The 6150-nt window shown below is 43.0% G+C and overlaps 1 pseudogene; it reads right to left on the reverse strand.

Annotated features, from left to right (window-relative positions):
* Positions 1-5066: 5066 nt before the first annotated feature.
* On the reverse strand, positions 5067-5152 carry LOC112623944 (annotated as a pseudogene).
* Between the last annotated feature and the right edge of the window lie 998 nt (positions 5153-6150).

Raw genomic sequence — 6150 nt, forward strand, 5'->3', positions numbered from 1 at the left:
TGCTGGGATTACAGGCATGAGATACTGCGCCTGGTCTGGCCTTTTTTTTTTTTTTTTTTTTAAGATAGGGTCTAGCTCTGTTGCCCAGGCTGGAGTGTAGTGATGCCATCTGGGCTCACTGCAACCTCTGCCTCCCAAGTAGTGAGATTGCAGGCATGCGCCATCACGCCTAGCTAATTTTTGTATTTTTGGTAGAGATGGGGTTTCACCATGTTAGCCAGGCTGGTCTGGAACTCCTGACCTCAGGTGATCCATCCACCTCAGCCTCCCAAAGTGCTAAGATTACAAGCATGAGCCACTGCGCTTGGCCTTATACTATATTCTCTACTTCTGTGTTTCTTGAAAATTTCCAAAATATAAAGTTTTAAAATAGAATTTTAAAATGAAATGAAAACGCTCCTAGTACATTGTTGAACCATAAAAAGACAGGTCACAGGCCAGGCATGGTGGCTCACGCCTGTAATCCCAGCACTTTGGGAGGTCGAGGCGGGCGGATCATGAGGTCAGGAGATCGAGACCACGGTGAACACAGTGAACTCCGTCTCTACCGAAAATACAAAAAATTAGCCGGGCGTGGTGGTGGGCGCCTGTAATCCCGGCTACTCGGGAGGCTGAGGCAGGAGAATACGTGAACTCAGGAGGCGGAGCTTGCAGTGAGCAGAGATCAGGCCACTGCACTCCAGCCTGGTTGACAGAGTGAGACTCGGTCTCAAAAAAAAAAAAAAAAAAAAAATTAAGACAGGTCACAAAGTATTCAGAATTCATTTAGGAATAAAAGTACATCATTCACGAATCCATTCCACAAGTATTTACCAAATGCCTACTATGTGTCAGGCACTGTTCAAAAACAACGGTGTTCAGGCTGGGTGCAGTGGCTCACCTCTGTAATCCTAACACTTTGGGAGGCCCAGGTGGGAGGATCACTTGAGCCCAGGTATTTGAGACCAGCCTGGGCAGCATAGTGGGCCCCTGTCTCTACAGAAAAAAAAGAAAGGAAAAAAAAAAAAAGAAAGACCGGGGTGGTGGCGCATGCCTGTAGTCCCAGCTTACTCAGGAAGCTGAGGCAGGAGGATCGCTTGAGCACAGGAGGTCAAGGCTGCAGTGAGCTGTCATGGAGCCACAACATTGCAGCCTGGGCAACAGAAGAAGACGCTATTTCAAAAAAAAATGTTGGGAGCTGAGGGAGAAAGAGGATTGTTCTGCAAAAATGTCAGTCTCAGCTCCCAGGATGGTAATTTTCAACTAACAGGGAAAGTTAGAGCACTTCTAAAAGCTCATGCATCCATCAAATGTGGAACGTCTTTAAACTCCATTTCTGTTTGTTTCAAAAATAGACTGTACCTGAGGCCAATTTGTGGAATTCGAGAAGTTTGATTTCACGATATCCAGTCTCCTCTTGGTACTCAGTTTCACATACCCAGGACTTGCTGACTTTTTAACACTATCCCTTATCAGATAAACTCTGCAAGGCAAGGCCCTTATCTGTTTCACATTTGCATACTTGAAGTAATGAAGATCATGCCTGAAAGATAAAGTGTAGATGACCAAACCGTTGGTTGCATAAGGAGAGAGAGAAAGAGAGAGAAGGAGAGAGGAAGAAATTATCATTATTGTTTACCTTTTACTTAAAAATTCATTTGCTCTAACTCATTTTACATTGCATCTGAGGTCTTTCATTTCTAATTGTGGAATAAAAGGCTATCTCCCTCATTAAATAGACTTCAGGCAATAGCAAGCAGGTTAGAAATATATTTTCGGGTATAAGGGAGTCTCCTCTATCCTAAACCACGCCCTAGGGTAAATAATGATTTTTAACATTTTCTCTGGGGTGCGGAGAGCAATATCTGTTTCTCTTCATGTCCTTCCCCACCTTCACAGTCAGCAAGATGTTTAAGCTGTTCTGACCCACAAAATGGGGAACCTCAGACCTAGCTGATAGAGTCCTCCCTCTGATCAGTGGCAAGGAGTAGCCATTATCATTTTTTAATGGTAATAATATTTAATTACTTTTTAAACTTATTTTTTAATGGTAATAACGTTTATATTATAATGGGTGTCTGTGTATTGAGTTGCCATTCCAAAGGACTATACAGAAAAATTTACCTCTAAATGCTTGACAAAAAAAAAATACAATTTTTTTTGAAAAGGAATATATTTGAGATAGAGTCTTGCTGTTTTTCCCAGGCTGCATTGAATAGTGTGATCTCGGCTCACTACAACCTCTGTCTCCGGGATCAAGTGATCCTCCTGCCTCAGCCTCCAGAGTAGCTGGGACTACAGGCATGCACCTCCACACGCAGCTAATTTTTCTATTTTTATTTAGTTATTTATTCTGAGACGGAGTTTGGTTCTTGTTGCCCAGGCTACAGTGCAATGGTGTGGTCTCAGCTCACTGAAAACTCTACCTCCTAAGTTCATGTGATTCTCCTGCTTCAGTCTCCTGAGTAGTTGGGGTTACAACCGTGAGCCACCATGCCTGGCTAATTTTTGTGTATTTTTAGTAGAGATGGGGTTTCACTATGTTGGCCAGGCTGGTCTCGAACTCCTGACCTCAGGTTGTCCAGTCGCCTCAGCCTCCCAAAGCGCTTGGATTACAGGAATGACCAACCGCACCTGGCCAACTTTTGTATTTTTAGTAGAAATGGGATTTCACTTTGTTGACCAGACTGGTCTCGAACTCCTGACCTCAAATAATCAGTCTGTCTTAGCCTCCCAAACTGCTGGGATTACAGGCATGAGCCATCTCACCCTGCCAAAACTTTTTTTTTTTTTTTCCCTTGAGACAAAGTCTTACTCTGTCACCCAGGCTTGAGTGTAATGGTATGATTATGGCTCACTGCAGCCTTGAACTCCCAGGCTCAGCTTCCCAAGTAGCTGGGACTACAGGTGCATGCCATCAAGCCTGGCTAATTTTTTAATTTTTGTAGAGACTGGGTTTTGCCATGTTGCCTAGGCTGGTCTCGAACTGCTGGACTCAAGTGATCCACTGTGCTTGGCCTTATAATGTGTTTTAAATGTTCGGAGGAAGGAGTTTTTTTTTTTTCTTTGTCTAGAAGAATAAAAGAAGGCTTCACTGACAAGATGACATTTGAAAACAAAAAAATCAATGAAGTAAAGCACCAAATCACAGTCCTGGCAGGAAATAGGGCACAGTCCAGGAAGGCAATTGAAGAGAGTTTAGTGGAGGGACTGTATCCCAGACTTTCAGGTACAGACTGAAAAAGTACCCACTTGTAACTTGTGCACTTTCAGTTCTTGCCTTGTTTCAGAAAAGTTCCAGGAAGAAGACCGGTCCTGGCAAAACAAAAATGGGTTGGAACCAGAGATGCCTTAGTTGACGATATGAACTTTGGTGAACACTCATCATTGCCGTACTAAAATCCCCACCCAGGGAAGGGCTTATTCACCATCTTCTGTACATTCAATGTATTTGGTGGCTGCCTCATGTAGCTTCGGGGTCCAAAACCTGAGAGACTGGTGTATCCCAGAGGTAGTTTTCTGTTGCCACACACTCCAGTCAGCAGGAATGGGGGTTGTAACTCCTGTAGAGTAGTTCTACCTTCTCCACAGTTCTGTTTTCTGCAGTTTGACTTGCTCCTGGCCAAACTTGGTCTAAAAATTTTAAATGAAAAACTTCAGAAATAAACAATTCATAAGTTTTAAATTGCAAGTGACTCTGGGTAGGATGATGAAATACCACCCTCTCCAGGATATGAATCATCCCTTTCTCCTGCGTATCCAAGCTGTGTATGCTACCTGCCCATTAGTCATTGACATCATCTGCCCCTGACATACAACCACAGATGTTATCATGGCTCAGTGATCCAGGATCACCCAGGCAGATGATCCTCCTTCTGATGTATCATGAGGTCAACAGTAGCCTAACATTCCGTTACAGTGCCTATTTCGCTCACCTCGCTTCATCTCATCACTTAGACATTTTATCACCTCATCGCAAGAAGAAGAAGGGGGAGTACAACACAAGATGATATTTTGAGAGAGAGACCACAGGCACATAACTTTTATTACAGTGTATTGTTATAATTGTTCTACTTTAAGCTAGTGTTGTTAATCTTTTACTGTACTTAACTTATAAATTAAACTTTGCCATAGGTATGTCTATGATAAACATAGTATATATAGTGTTTGACACTATCTATAGTTTCAGGCATCCACTGGGGGTCTTGGAATGTGTTGCCCGAGGATAAGTGGGGACTACTCGAATGCCATCAGGCTAGCAGGTTCTAAAGGTTTTAATGGCAGTCCCTGGACCATGGCTTATTTAACTGCTTCCAAGGCCCACTGCTGCAAAGGGCCCCATTCAAAGTTGGTGGCTTTGTTGGTCACCCTGACTTAGGGGAGCAAAAGAACACTCAGATGGGGTACATGCTGTCTCCAATGCCCCAGTACCCAAAGAGGCCTACCAGCTGTTGGACCCCCTTTTTATTAGTGGATGCCTACAAGATTAATTTTTTTTGCTTGGTTGTATCTAGAATACTTTTTTGGCTTACTGCCAATGTGGCCTTCGCATTTAGCCCACGGACAGTCCATTGTTAGTCTCCATATCCGAAAGCCTTTTTGACTAGCCAAACTGAGCTGTTACATTATGACAGGGTGGTTTGTAGCATTTCTATTTGTAACAATAATTAACACAATAATGTCCTGTTCTTCAGTTAGTATGCAGTACTGTTTTGCTGAATAACCCATTGGGGCTTGGGTGGCTTAGGTGGCAGGCAGGCATGGATATGCCCCAACGTAATGGCTGGAATTCTTAGCTGTGAGCGGGCACACCCCTCAGGCAGTGGTGATGTGCTGGGCCCCAAGCAGCCAAAATGTCAATAACTATAAGACATTCAGCCACAGGAACCAAAGTCACTGGCACCTCAAATGGCCAGAGGCACCCCTCAGCAGATAAGCACCATAGGTCACTGCTTTTGTCCCCAAGCCTCTTAATGTCACCAATTTAATTTTTCCCTTAAGGATACCTGGAAATATTGCCACGCGGGTTCCAATATCTAAGAACCCCAGAAAAATCTGAATTCCTTTTTTCCCCCTTTTTATCTTTTAAAGGAATATTATTAATTTTAAAAGCAGGGACCATGCTAATCTTCTCTATGTCATTCCAATTTCAGTATATGTGCTGCCAAAGCAAGTAGGTCTTTTTTTTTTTTAATTTTTAAATTTTAAATTTTATGAGCACATAGTAAGTGGATATATTTAAGGGGTACATGCTACATTTTGGTACAGGCACGCAATCTGTAATAATCACATCATGGAAAATGGGGTATCCATCCTTTCAAGCATTTATCCTTTGTGTTAAAAACAATCCAATTATACTCTTATTTTAAAATGTACAATTAAAATATTATTTTAATCATATTATAGGCTATATATAGTTGTGCTGTCAAACATTAGGTCTTTTTCATTCTTTTGGTTTCTTTTCTTTTTTTTCAGATGGAGTTTTGCTCTTGTTGCCCGAGCTGGAGTGCAATGGCACAGTTTTGGCTCACTGTGACATCCGCCTCCTGGGTTCAAACGATTCTCTTGTATCAGCCTCCCGCGTAGCTGGGACTACAGGCACATGCCACCATGCCCAGCTAATTTTGTATTTTTAGAAGAGATGGAGTTTCATCATGTTGGCCAGGCTGGTCTTCAACTACTGACCTCAGGTGATCCACCCTTCTCAGCCTCTCAGAGTGTTGGGATTACAGGCATGAGCCACCACATTTGGCCCTTTTTCATTAACCATCCAACCCCACGTCCTCTTGCACTTCCTCCCACTCCTACTACCCTTCCAAGCCTCTGGTAACCATTCTTTTATTCTCTATCTCCACGAGTTCGATTGTTTTGATTTTTAGATCCTGCAAATAACTGAGAACATCCAAAGTTTGTCTTTCTGTTCCTGGCTTATTACAAGAACTCCTGTTTTAGCTTAACAGGAATATAGAGTGACTGACTTCCAGTGGGGAGGGAACCAGAGACCTTGGCCCCATTCCCAACTGCGTCATTCAGCCTGAGGCATTTGGATTTGATCGAACCTCTTTGATAGAACCATGGCTTATTGATGAAGTGGAAGGAGTGATACCTGAAGTACCCAGCCCAGGGTGTAGACATCAACCTAGAGGGGTGCAGGAGCTAGACAAACACACC

This window comes from Theropithecus gelada, chromosome 4, assembly GCF_003255815.1.
Source record: "Theropithecus gelada isolate Dixy chromosome 4, Tgel_1.0, whole genome shotgun sequence".
NCBI classification, from domain to species: domain Eukaryota; kingdom Metazoa; phylum Chordata; class Mammalia; order Primates; family Cercopithecidae; genus Theropithecus; species Theropithecus gelada.